The sequence below is a fragment of the Lates calcarifer genome, linkage group LG12 (genome assembly GCF_001640805.2).
Source record: "Lates calcarifer isolate ASB-BC8 linkage group LG12, TLL_Latcal_v3, whole genome shotgun sequence".
NCBI classification, from domain to species: Eukaryota; Metazoa; Chordata; class Actinopteri; family Centropomidae; genus Lates; species Lates calcarifer.
Window position 1 is genome coordinate 14,901,983 of NC_066844.1, and position 15,404 is coordinate 14,917,386.

Consider the following 15,404-nt stretch of genomic DNA (forward strand, 5'->3'; position numbering starts at 1 on the left):
GGCCACAACAACAAAGACAGATTTGTAAATAATACAGAGGATCTATATATCAGACAGATAGAATATAGGAGCAACACACAGGCTGCAGAGAATATGCATGTAAATCGATGACACTGATCACACATGAATGGGGGCCTTAATTTGTGACAGACAGGTTTTAATTTCAATATTCAGATGTTCAGTGAGGTTCAACGTCAATAACTTTTCATCAGTCTTCATGAGGTTTGTTTAACAGTTAACAGGATAAAAACTGAAATCTGATATTGAAGCCAGCACATTTCTTCACTTGACAGAGGAGAAAAAAGTGCATGCAGAGTGGCCAAAAGAGCATCTCAATTTTTTTCCCAGAGTTTCCATTTAAAAAAAAAAAAAAAAAAGATACTGGAGACCAACCAAATTGGTCATTTGGATCTCTTCCCGTTATATACAACATCCACTTATTTATTTTCAAATCATGCTATATAATTCAAAGACATTCAGAGTTGTATTTTCTTGTTCCATTTCCACTATTCATTTCCCCTGATACCATTAATAGTTACACAGTTTTAACTCAGACTCAGTTTAAACATCTCTGTTTTCAATGTTTATATTTGATTAAAGTAGGTATCATAAAATAGTAAGATGTATCTCCTGTGCAGCGTGTTCTCTCCGGTACTCCAGCTCCTCCCACAGTCCGAAGACAGTATCGATTAATGCATAGTGAATGAATGAAAATATGAATGGTATTTGTCTGTATGTGTACTGTCTCACTGTGTCAGCTGACAGGCAGTATCGATAATGAATGAATAAAAATATGATGGTATTTGGGATGTTTTGTTGGCAGTCTAACTGTATGATTTGTGTAAATGTTTGCAGTGCTTGCTCACGGTGGGCGTTGTTGGGTCTCACTCTGTAAAAATAATTATATAAAGAGTATGGTCTAGACTTACTCTATTTGAAAAGTGTCTTGAGATAACTTTTGTTGTGATTCTGCACTAAAATAAATTTGACTTTGCTTGATAAATGACAGTAGAAAACAATGTAATGCAGAAGAATGAAGAAGAATGAAGTGTAGGCCCCTCCCACTACTAGTATAAATCCATACTTTTGTGACATAAACACAGACAGAGACAGATAGCAGTTGTGTTACAATGGACAAGAAGGGAAATATGGTGATAATTTCAGTTTTGGCTGTACACACACACACACACACACACACACACACACACACACACACACACATTGCACTGACTCTGGCTCCCTAACTGAGTTGATTCCTTCTGCAGGATAGAGATCAGAGTCATATTAATCTTCTCTCCATGCAGAGTCTGTAGGAATCCACAGCCACGCCCTGTCTGCAGAGATGAAGGGCCGCCCTGCTCCAATCATTCTTCAGCACTCTGTCCACATGAGATCCCCTTACACCAGATTAACTCGATCTGTGTTTCTCTGTTCCAGGCAATTAAACGTGCACGCGTGCGTAGGGTTAAATGAGATCACTAAAAGTAATTACCAATATTCATCACTGCAGCCCAGAATGTCTGTAACATACATCTCTCTTCTTTTCTTTTTTTTTTTTTTTTTTTTTTTTTTTTTTTTTACGTAAAGCTGCATCTAGCAGCACTCTTCTCCCCTGGACTAAAAAGCTGCTGATGAATCATGATTTGCTAATAATGTTCAGTTCTGTGTAATAATGTTGTACAATGCAATAGCATATATAACTTACATAAAATAAATCAAATTTATATTGTAGCTATGAGTTCATCACTTACAAATGACTTGTTTTTCTCTTTGTAGTTTCCAGCTTTGTTGGTGAATGAACCACAGTTCAGCTGGGGTTTTCTGTGTGGAGCTTGCATGTGCCTGCGTGGGTTTCCACCAGGTACTTCAGCTTCCTCCCACAGTCCAGATACATGTAGGTTAGGTTAATAGTGACTCTAAAACTGCCCTTGAGTGTGAATGGTTGTTTGTCTCTGCATGTCAGCCCTGTGATTGACTCTTGACCTGTCCAGAGTGTACCCTGCCTCTCACCCAATGTCAGCTGGGATTGGCTCCAGCCCTTCCTCGACCCTCAAAGGATAGAAATTGCCTTTTAAAGGTTTAATCCAGTAATTTGATCTCGAAATTCAGATTTCAGACCACAGCAGAAGCTGGCATGTCCTGATTTTTACTTCCAAGAAGGGTTCTGCTCCAAAAAGACCTGATTCTACATTTTCCATATTGCAACTTCATAGCATCTTATATTAGACCATCCATGCCTTGTAAATGTTTCCACATTTCAGAATCCAGGCTTTTCTTCCATAGGTTATCTATGTCACTATGAAACACATCCACATATTGCCTGCTTACTGTGATGTGGAGAAATTCTACAGTTATAACATCATATCTGAAATATAACAGAGCCAAAAAGTAAAAACTTACCACTGTGAAAAGTCCTGTTCCAGTCTTGGTGGCAAAAGGTTGTTCAGGTCTATCTGCTTTCTCTTCCGGATTTTGAGTATCAGACTTGGATTTGTACAAAAGAAGTGATGCCATTGTTACTGGGACCACAGGTCTAGGACTAGTAATTTCAATGAGTCTGTTATGTCATGGACACAGCATGAAACGTGTCCTTCAGTCTGAGTATCTGAACATGGTGTCTCATTATTTCCTTTAAAGCTGCTCATTTTTCTCTGGCACACTGTCCACAAATATGAATGACAAAATGATCTTGGTTCTTGGTTGCTGTTAAATATATGTTTAAATTTTGAACATTCAAACACATTTTTGAATGTATGTGCTGCTTTGGAAATGGCGGTCGCAGCCTTTTTGTTTGTAATGGATGTGTGTGGAAAATAAAAAATTTAAAAAATACAAGGGCGACTATGCCAGAATTGACACAGCCAAGCACTGACACAGCTCAGTGACTGTGAATAGGAAAAGGTGTGTTTGGAAAATGGACAGATAAATGGATGAATGGATGGATGCTTCTGATAATCTCTGGTGATCATAATGAGAACACTGTGCTCTACATCATACTGCTGCAGATCGTACTACAATGATCACCAGTGTGTGCAGGGAAATGACAATGAATGCTTTTACACCTACAGATCCTTGCTTTATAAACAGCAGTGTCTTTAATCTTTGTAACACTAATACATTAATTATATGAGAACAACACATTATGGCTAATTAACTCTTCCAAGGGGGAGAAGTTGTGTTTGCTGTCTTGAAATATATTGTACACTTTAACACTCTAAACAGCAAGCTACCTATTGATTTTAGTGATACAATTACCCCTCTGTATAGTGCTGGTGCCAAGGTAATGGTGTAATAATGAGCTTGAAAATCTTAAGTTTAGACATAAAACTTAAAACCTAATGCACAGTTATACATGTCCAGTAGATTTTGCCAACCCAGCTTAATCATCAGGCCAAATTTTAATTTTCATGTGAGTGTATCTCCTGACTCCTAATCATACACACAATATTTTTTATGCTGATTTTGGTGACATCATGACCTCTCACCATTCACTACCATCAGGCCAAATTCTCAGCAACCTGAGACAATGTCACAACCTTTATCTGTAAAAGTAATAACTGACAGGTAATTGAGTGGATGCTTATTAGGGCTTAGTGGATGTCTGCACTCTACTTAGTGCTTTCTAGTTTAAAATCTGCAGGACATTATACAGCACACTCTTTTAAAATACAAAAAAGATGATATTACAGTATTTGCAACATAATTTTAAATTAGGAATGACTTATTGGGTACACTTTAATTCCTTATTTAGCTTTTACAGTCCATCTATAAACACTTAATATGTGTATATATGTGTTTATTTATGTATTTGCCAGCAACTGTAAATGATTAAGATTTTAATTAATTTAAATTTAAATTGGACCTGAGCATTTGGTCAGAAAAAAAAAAGAAATGGAAAAAGAAAAAGAAAAACCCTTGAGAACCACTTGCTTAACTTTCTACAGCTTTCCATGATCTTCAACAGCAAATAGTTTAATCATTTGTCATGGAGAGTGAGGAAGATGTATTTATAAATAAATAAGTATTTAAATAATAAATAAATACTTCATATTTCCCATTTATATTCTTTCATATTTCTTTCATTACAGAAGTCATTATCTGTTTATACATCAGTCAGAGAAGTTTCACCAGAGGAGTTTCAGTTGTTGACAAATACATAAACTAGCACTGAAAGAGGTACTCCATGAAGTTCAGTTAACTCCCTATGAGGAGCAGGTACTACACAGCCTGTGAAAACAGTTGTATAATGTTTTATGTGGTGCTGGAGGAGCTTTCTGAGTCTGAAAAAATACTGGGGCTTTAAAGTTTTTAACAAAAAACCTGTGTTTCAACCTGAAGATGTGGAGTTTGAAATAGGTCGGTATTTAGGAGGCAGGAAATGTCTCATTAAAGATGTTGTTTAATTGAATTATAGTAATTGTACGACCCAGTATTTCTGGAGCTTGACCCAAACTGTGGACTAAAAGTCTTTCAGCCTCTTTTTTTTTTTTTTTTTTTTTTTTCTTAGCTGTCTCTTGTGAGTTCCCCAGCTTTATGGAAATGCAACATTAAATCACTCCAGAAATTTAACACCTTTCAAAAATGTCCTATATCTGCTTACAATTATAGTATCTGCTACAGATAAAACTATTTATTGCTCATGTACTGTGTATAAATGCTAAATAGGGTGTGTTAAAGTGTTAAAAAGATTCTGCATGTGGCACTGCTCAGTGATTCCTCAGTGTGAGGGGATGATGAGATGGGTACAGCATAACATTTGGCTGTAGTGTTATAAGCCAGCAGTTGTCAAACATGTAGTGGCAATACAGAAAAGAAATGGGATTTGTACAACATGTACAAAAACAAATATGATATGCTATACATTTAAAACACTGCAGCTGCACAGAGAGGAGATAAAGCTCACTTTAACTGTGCCTCTGTGTTTCTATACCCATATCAATATGTGTGAAGTTAAAGTTATTATGTTTTTTTTTTTTTTTTATTCCGGGTGTACTGCGCCCTTCACTGGTGGACACAGGCAGGTGTACATAAAACAAGAGCAGAATCCCAGGCATGCTGCCATTACCTGGTCTAGAATGACATTTTCTAGTATTTGACAGTATTCATCCACATTCTTTCCACAGAGACACACATTCAATCCAATTCTATGGTTAAACAAACAACCCTAAAAGATCCTTTTCTGCCCTATATTTTTGAATTACAGTGTGTCAACATTATGAGCTGATTTGGCAGTAAATGACAGCACTGTGTGTTGTAAAGACGTGAGGGGATAAATAAGTGTGTGCGTGTGTGTGTGTGTGCAGAGGGTAGATAAGGGCAAATTTTACACCTCTGACTACGACTCTTCCCTAGGCCAGGCCTTAAATGACATGGAAATTGAGTTCTGGAGACTCCCTATAAAACAGATACAGCTTGGAGGAGGGAAGAAGAGACTTACTTGTCTATTTCCCTCACTATCAGAGAAAAGCTATGCAGCATGGGAAGAGAGGTCCCTCATGTAGCAAACACTAGTTTTAAAAAGGAATGAGGACAGATTTTTCCTCTCCTCCTTTTCTAAGGCTTCTTCAGGGAATTAGTCCAGTGTTGTTTTGGACCTGATGACTGACACGCCATGGACAGAAAAAGAGCTAAAATAAAAACATACACAACAAACAGGCTTACAGCTCAAACAACATTTTCTCAGAGACAAAAAATGACACATCTATGAGCAATTATCCTCATCTGAGTCCATTTTCAATTACAGGACTACGGAGAGCCTTTTATGTAACACAATCAACTATGCTGTAACACAGGTACTTATACAAAAATAAGCATCCGCGTTATTACAGCAAAATGGGGATTTAATTGTACTCCATATGCTGCCCTATCCACTTGCATTTCACACCAGCCTGGTCACACAAGATTAAGAATGAATTTAAGGAAGGGAAAAAAATAAATAAATAACGAAAATGCGGTCCGATTCACCCGGGTCCCTGTATTGAGCATGCGGTTGTCTGTGGAATAATAAATAGCCTGAATAAGGCAGTATGTGAGAGTAGATCACTGTTTAATATGTGAACAATGTCTGTTCAGAGTATGACCCACTGACTTTTATAATAGAGCTGTGAAGTCTTCTGCAGAGCTCTGAGATCAGGCATGTTAAACCACAACTGCTGAGGTCAGCCTATTGAAATGCAATATTGAGTATGTATATAACCTTACTTGGGAGAAGCTAATGCTGGTTCAGGCTCAATGTGGTAATGAACCTCCAGGTCACATAGTCACCACAGATATTATCTGTTGAGTAATTGGCATGCAGAGGTCTGGTTTGTGGTGAGGAATGCTGAACTGGAGGTCAGCACTCAGATTTACCATTGAAAGTGCTGATATGCTGCAAAAGACAATGTATGTGATCTACTGTATTGCAGTCCTAGGTTAGATACACTATGATACATCAATATCGGTAATGTGGATCTGATCACATTTTCAGTTTTCACTTTTAATGATTATTACTTGATTACAACTTTTATCTTATTTTCATAGTGTTATCCCCCATTCCTGTCAGTAATAATAACAATGGGCTTCATTTTTATATTTCATGATGTCCCACCAAACTGTCTTAACAAACCTTTTGTAAATTGTTCATTTAAGTGGTGAATGGCACCTGTTCATTAGGAGGTGAACATTTGTGAGACATTTGTCTCACATTTGTAATCATTAGTATACATATACATAGTGTCCATTTTGAAGGGGTGTATTTCTTTATTTCTTTATATTTTGAAGACTGGGTTATATCACTTTTATTTTATCTTTATTTTATCATTATGTTATTTTATTTCTCTTTATTTATCTGTACTTATTATGTTATTCTGTTCCTCTTTATCTGTGCTTGTGAAATGGAGCACAGAAATGCAACAATATTTGCCGCAAGGGATTAATAAAGGATTCTGATTCTGATTCTGATACAACAGCTGTGCATGTAAGGCTAACTGTCCAACACCATGTGTGAGCAAGAACTTCTCACCTTGGACCTTGAAGTCCTGTAACACATTTAGTAGTGTCAGTAGTGGTGTTAATGGGACCCATAAAAGTCAGAAAATATTAAGGTTGTCAACACTGTGTCATTACAAAGTGGTACTTTGACAGAAAAAAAATGGGAATGGTTTGATCTCAAGTTAAAGTGCCAAAATTGTCTTGCTTAAGGGTACCCTGTGGAATTTTTGAGCAATAGCTGTATTATGGAGGAATATTTTTATGAACATGAATGTAATATGCATTCTCTACAACATAATACTCCACTGATCCACAGGTGGTGGTAACAGCCAAAAAAATACAGCAATACAGCAACAAATACAGGGAAGAAGCAGATTATTTGCAAGTAAACATGGGCCCAGGTCTTAATTACCTTGCGTCTTAGTCCCTCCTTTTGAAAACATGAGGAGAGATTCAACCAAAAATGTGATGAGAGTGTTTTCAGAGAAATGAGACCCTCCTTTCCTCTGAATCGCTGTCTGTTTCTAATGATAGCAACAGTTGGATTTTAGAGCTCTGTAGTGACATTTGTCAGTTTGGTGTTTGTATTTGCCCACACACTGTACACACTGTCCAAATAATAATTAGACCTTACATTTACCTCGGTTGGCACAGCAGTGTTTTTATTTTCTTCGAAGCATTTCTGTGTGTTTGAATATCTTATCTATAACAGCTGGACATTTGTTTAAAATTCTTGGTATTCAGTTGGTAGTTCATTATTCAATAATCCAGGTTATGATTAGAATGTTTTGTAGAAATGATTTACAAATGTTTTAGGCAAATAGGCATTTGAAACCTCATATCTAACTGAATGGAAATGGCAATAGAAACACACAGACACCAGACTCCTCTCCCTAAGTATAATATTATTCATGGTACAGATTAAAAAGGGAAATAAAATGCAGAGAAAAATCTTAAAAAAAAAAAAAAAAAAAAAAGAGGGAAGTTGTTCATGGTTCAGCTGCACTTATAGAGAAAACTGGAGAAAATGAAAACCAAATTTAAATCTCTGGGTTAATACTCAAGTTAGTTGTGTCATTTGTCCACTTTAAGTTAAAACTGCAGTGATGTTGTGGTGCAGTTTCACATCAGTCCAATCAGCCGCAGTGTCCAATCACTTACAGATTTCTGATAACAGGGTGTGTCTGTCTGGTAAAGGACTTTCTATGAAGGGTGGACTCGTGCTCAGAGATGTCCTTCAAGATGCAGGAATAAGAGCACTGGGATGTATCCATGGATACAATGCAGGCTCTTTTTAAATAATTATGTTTTTGACATGTTTACCTTCATTAGATAGTGGACAGCATAGAGGCAGACAGGAAACGTAGGAAAAGAGAGAGAAAGGAGAGAAACAGAAAGCAACAAAGGATGCTGAAGAACCAGGAATGCTGCTGTTATGTGTTATACATCTTAACCATTCAGGAATCAAAGTGTTACAAAATTGCAAAAATGTTTTATTACAATGGAAATGCATTCAACACTTCATGAATACATTTTTGAGATAAATGTATTATAATTCATAAAGGTATTATATGTAAGTTTTTGCTATCACGACACTGGCAAAATTAGCATTAACAGCTGTTTACTTTCTAAGAGCTTCACATACTGCATTTACAAGACATGAGGTTAGAATTTGTCCTCTGGACAGCACTACTTCTTCATCCTTTCATGTTGGACTGAGGGCAGACTGAACATCAAGTGAACAACATCATGGTGGTATTATGAGATGGGATGGGCTGGGGCTAGCTGGTTAGCATGCTAACTTCAGTAGAAGAAAAGAAGTAATAGAAATAGATGCAAAACAAGAGTTGGCATTGCTGTGCATTGCAACGTTACTTCAGACTGGTAAATAAACAACTGTTAATGCAACATTAGCTATGTAGCAAGAGCAAAAATGTACACATAGTACAACAAGTGTTTTTCCCCTTAGGGAAAGGTAAATTATCTGTACAAGACCCACATATTACGATAGGTGTGGACCACGCCAAAGAGAAAATTCTGAATCAATTCTTGTTAATTGCTGAGATCTGTGGCATAAAAAGAAGTCAGCAGGTGCAAGGATCTTTAGCAATATATCTGTGCAATCAGTTTTGGTTTTACCTCTTTATGAACTAACTTCACTGCTCTGGTTTAGTCTCATGTTTTGTTTTTTGACTTGTCTAACTTTGTGATAGTGTTAATACTGTGTGCCTACATCTGAGCTATTATTTTGATGAATACAATATTACCAAAACCACCAGAAATGTTGGCTAACATCATTAAAATAACCTCCGGCTTGTAACAGACTAGAATTTTCCTTTTAACAATTCTGCCTCACAAAATAAATGATTAATGTGTTTAAGAGTGACGTGCCTCACTGTTGGCCCAGGATGCTTATGCCATCCTAACAAGCTTTAATCCATCAACACAAATGCTGAGCTAGGGTGTTTAGTGGAACATATACTGTAAACAAAGCTCTTGCCAACACACAGAGAGGGGAAAAAAACCCCTCTCTATCACTGATAATGATCCGCAGCCATTTAGAAGGGCAGGAAGCAGACAGGTTGCTCCGGCAGTAAGTGAATGAATATTCTTTAAGCACTGGAGAGTAATTCACTAGCAGGACAAGCTGCCCTCCTCAAAGACAAATGTGTGTGCATAATGCTGGGGAACATTGCCGGGCAGGGTTTCTGAGGAAGGACCTACTCTTTATTTAATGTACTCCTCGCAGATGGATTGAAGCGACGGAGCCCAGCACAGCAGCACAATTAATATTTTGATTAGAATTCTGAGAGAGTAATATCCAGTGATGTATCACTGTTGTCAACTGATGGCTCTAAACTCTGCTGTCCTCAGACATATTGACATTGGCAATAAACTTAATGATAATGAGGATCTGAATTCAACATTGCTCAATATCAGAATGGACAGGAAACAACAATATCCTTTCTCAAAACAGAATTTAAAAACAGTTGAAGTTGGTCTTGTGACCCGATATTACCACAGTTTCTCAACTGCGGATAAAGAATACAGCCCCCTTGATCCTTTTGCAAAATTCCTCCGTGCACAGTGAGGCTCTTAAATTGTGTGCAGTGGACCGTCGTTTCCTACAGGGAGTCCAGGGAGATAACTGTGCATGAGCTAACAAAGTCCTCAACTGGCCGGCCATCGGTTGCTGGATCGCTCCCAGTACAGGTGAAGAAGCCAGAGTGGTGTTGAGCAGCTGTCAGAAAGGCCTGTAATTGGAGCCCATTGCACCATTAGTCCTGCCCATTAGACCTGTTATGATCGCTGTCTGTCTCCACTACACTTCTACAGTCACTGTCTCCATTTGACCCAGGGCACTCCCTCCTACACGGGAACAGAGCTGAGACTTAATGGCTTGTCACGTGTCCACCTGTGACTCTCTGGGCTGATGATCCAGCATGACACATTCCCCAGTGCGCTGTCTGATCTGTAATGGTCTCCATCCATACAGGGAATTGGAGTGTTCACACACAGCCCAAAAAAAAAAAAAAAAAAAAAAAAAAAAAAAAAAGAATGATAGTATTTTGCTGTTTCTGCGCAGGCGATACCAACTGAAAGCCCGGGGAGCCTGGAGAGAGAAAAGGTAATAGAAACTGTGTGGTGGTGCAATGGGAGGAGAGTGAATGAGATGTGCGAAGGTGGGCACGCAGTAGAAGTAAAATCATCAGCTGTCAGTACACATAATTTGCTTTATAGGAGAAGCACTCGCTCAGATACCACCATTTCCCTCAAACACTATGGTTTAGTTTAACGGAAAAGAAAACTTGACCCTTCTTTGAACTTTTCTCCAGAGGAGGAAATCAATCTCAGCAACCTCAAATTTCAACTGAAATCCCCAGTCCAGTCACTGTGGGTGATAATCCTGTATTGTCCAGCTCCTTCATTTTACACTTGTGCTTATTACGTTCTGCCTCCACAATGCTGTCAAAACAAAATAATCACAAGCATGACACCTGGAAATTGAATCTAATTGGAGCTAAATCCTGTTCTTGGAGCTGATGGCATATTGATTCTTTGCTCGTGCGGCCAGAGTACAGTGTGTACTGAATGTATCCCTGCCAGTTAAAACAAATGGTGAATTAGCAGGGTGTGCACCGGGAGCTCGCGGCTGTCCCGGCTTCTGCTCTAACATCAGTTACAGTGGCAACTGCAGGCTGCAATAGGGGAAAGAGAAAGCTCAGATCTCGGTTGGCAGCCAGCATTGTAACAGAACATTTTTATGCAGGGATTCAATACCTCTGGGGGAGAATGCAGAGTTACTTTATACTTCAGAAAATGGAGTCAGAGTGGTGGTTATATTGCCGGCACGCACAGCAGTCCCTGGAAACCTTTTTCTTTTCTGGCAGGAATACAGATTATTATGTTCTCTTAACTTGAGGATTTTGATAAATTAAAGATTGCTATGATGTGACAAACTACTTTCCCCTGGTGTATAAATGTTTCAACTGTATTTTTAGCTCTACACAATATTGTTTATACTATCTCACAGTAATTAAATGTTTTAAAAAAAACATCTGGTCTATTGTGTGTGATTAAAGCTACAAAATTGAAAAAAGGCAGCCTTTAAATATCCAGTGTAGATGCAATGTCAAAATGTTGTGGGTGCACTTAATACTGTTCTAAAATTTTTGTTGCTTTCTTTGACAATACACCTGTTACAACAGTGTGATGTGCATACCCTGAAATGCAGCATGTTGGAGCTTTACAATAAGATATATGTTTTTTTTTTCTAAGGATGAAAATTTAATGACTGCCCACACACGCTCACAATTCTTGAATCTTGCTTGATGATTCTTTGAAATGGCTTGAAGCACCACCAACGCAAATGTGTTCATTTTTCAAGTGAATGAGGAATTTAGTCAGTCTTTTCCTATTAAGCTTTAATGGATGGTTCTTGGAAACCACAGTCAAATACACTTATTAACTTCTCTAAAGCATCTGATGGGTGCAAAGCTCTTGCGTTGTGACAGTGTGTCTGAAGTGCAGACGGTTTGACAAAGCCTGTGTAGATCATGGAGTGCCGTGGGGAGTGATCTGCCAAATCTTGAGCTCAGCTGGGATAGTTGTTTTGATGGCAGGCATTGGTATATACCACCAGAGAGGAAGCAGGCCCTGTGAGAGCTGCATGGCACATGCTGAGCCCTGTCCTCTCAGTGTCTGAACAGTCCCAGTGGCATGGTCAGTCATGACATGTCCAGTTTGATGGCTCAGAATAGCTGCTGTCTTGTCTGTTTCACTGAGGATTCGCAGCTTTGACAATATGTCTCCAGTGTCACCTGAGGCAGCAATTAAGAGTTCTTCACTCTAAATTCACAAATGCAGACCACATTCACAGCTGCTAATACTGTACATGCACTTATATTTATGCACACATACACACACAAAGGCACTTTTCCACAACTCACTGCCCACTCCCACCATGAGAATGGCCAGAGGCGACTTTCCAGCATTTTTCATGGGCGTTGATGGGTCTGGACTGGCACTTGCTGAGACCTCCTCTGGACCAATGTCCTGGCATGGAGTCCCATTGCTTCTTGTCCCTGTTAGCCTCTTCATCCCCATGCTGAGGCCATCATTAAGGAAATCATTGCACCCAGATCCCAGATGGCGTGTCAGGAGTGTTGGCAAGCACTCTGATTTTGGAGCAGCCTCCCTGGAAAGCATGAGCCTTTCTGGACCGAGCTGGATCTTTGTCTACAACAGTATCCCAGGCAATCCTAAAATGATACTAGTTAAAAGTTTTAAATCCCACATCAGCTTCTCTCTCTCTTTTTTTTTTTTTTTTTTTTTTTACAAAAGATTTATGGTCACCATCCAGGTTGTCAGTCATTTTCAGCACATCACAAAACAAAAAGTGTTTTTAAAAGCTCCTCCCCTGGTGAAATATCACTTGTTTGAATCCTGACAACAGCCCACAGCAATGCTGCTGTTTAGTAAACCTCCTGTGTATTGGAGGTACACAAGAATCACTTGGAATAAGTAGAAGAGAAGTTTGTCTGGGGAAAAAGAACCACTTTTGGGTCAATACTGCGACATCAAAATGTTTCTCAGAGAAATACAAAACTTTTTCTTTGGCTGGAGGATGAAAGGACTCACTTTTGGTCTTGTATAACTCCATATTTTGACATAGTACATTTGTCAACCAGCTCTAAATAAAACTAAAGGATGCCAGAGATGTAGAGATGTGTGATGTTGATTGGTTGGCTCACAGCTCTTTCAATGGCAGCTGAAAAGATTTCCATGATGGATCGGTGGGACAACAAAACACATGACTCTTTGTTTCATTTTTAAAGCCACAGTCAGTGCTGTTACTTTAACCCAAACCATCTGTCCTTACAGCTAACTGAATAGTTTTTGTGCCTAAACATGGTACACTCATCATTTATTATTGTAACCATGATGACAAAGATGAAGTTCATGTGAACAACCCACTGAGCTGACCAGGAGGTGGAGTAGGGCCCGACTAACCCACATCTCTGCTCCCTATGACAACTGATAATGGCCATTTAATGGGGTTATAACATTTAAAGCAGGTGTAGCATGGCTGTAGGCCAAGTCCCTGTAATTTAATTTTCATATTTAACTGAGAAAAATGGATAACTGAAGTTGTTATGATGGTTAGTTAAAAATCAAATCTTAAAAAAAAAACAAAGGAAAAAACTGAACTGATGGGTGGAGAAACATGATAAATGCAGATGCTTCCATACAGAGAATGATAGACCACTGAATAGTTTGCCATTTGTCTAGAGTGCTTATATAAGTGAAAGTATTAGCCTTATTTGTCAATGTCATAACTGGTTATATAACTGGCTCCTTGTGACTGCCAGTTGTAAATGGCTCTTTAACAGCAATGTAAGCAAGGTTATCTCATTATTTAAACACAGTACATATTGTGTACATATTATCATCTTTACAGAGGGTTGCTCTGTAAATCATCACAGCCACAACCACTTTAATACACTGACTGTCACTTTGACTTGTTAGATTTTTTTTTTTTTTTTAAATAATATTGATTTGCATCCTTCCTCTGTTCAAATCCTTTTTGAAGAGGCACAGCAGGGAGTCTGTATCTGTCTTGCATCTGTGTCTTTGGATCAAATGAATGCGAAAATATAGTCAGTTAACATTAATATTGGAACCGCTTTCCCCATAACACAGCTGAAGGCCAGGCATCATAGTGACAAAAAGAAAGAAATATCAAAGTCGGAGCCCCTGATGACAAAGGCAATGCATTTGATTTTCAAAGAGATGCAGATATCAGCACTTTTAAATCGCTTGACCAGGCCTGGCCTTTCCACTCTCTTACCTTTCATCTCAAGAGCTGGCCCCAGGAAAGAAATGATGGAAGGCTACTCAATATTTAAATGCATCCAGGCCTGACAAGTTCATTTTTTTATTCAGATTTGATATGAATATTGAAAGCCCTGCTTCATAAGCACCAAATACTGGTCTGAGGAAGGCCTAATGGATGAACACCCTGTCCATATTGTAATCTGCCAGCCATCTGAGAGGGGATGAAGAGGCCTCTTCATCCAGCACCACATCAATGGACAGATGAATCATAATTTATCTTTAAAAAAAACAAAAAAACAAGAAGTTATTGCTCCTTAAAGGATTTGTTAATTATAAATAAACCTACAGTTTATAGGGGATTTACAGTAGGTTTCATTGTTTTAAAGTGATGTTTTAGAAATAGTATTTCTAAAAAATAAGCATTCACCTATGGATGAAGTCCTAAAAACGTGTAGGGCTACATCCATAGACTTCTGTAAGAATTTTACCAAGCTTGACTTTGGGTCTACCATCATTCTCAGTCACTAGAACTGAACGCCAGCCTTCACAGCTAAGATTGACAGGTTGTGTCAACTGTTAGTCAAACAAACATGACCCCAAACATTCTTCTTCTCAAATCCAAATATCTTATTAATGAGGGATAAAAATCAAAATATATAATAAGAAGTGAAGTTAAGTAAATAGTAAATTCTCTTGCACTACATCTTTTGACTGAGAAATTGGAGGATGTATGAATTATTTGGGAATGTCATCTGATTTATTCCAATGTGTTTGACTCCTAACTACCCTGTTCCAGCGCATGTTAATAGACATGTGCATGCTTCCAAGTTGCCTGGATGATCATTCAGTTAAAGTTTCATCTTCCTTTTATTAAATATACCTCCTTAGCTCCTGTCAGGCTTTTTGCATAACTGGCAACTTGTGCGCCAGTGGTGTTTCAAAGAGAACTGTGGCAATAATATAAAAGCTACATTTGCAGTGCATGTTTTGTCATCTCAGTGACACCCGTTTTCTGTCGAGGTGCTGTGAAAAGATTCATTTTATGATACTTGTTGAACCTTAAAAAAATGCTAATGAGAATTTGCTCCTTGCTG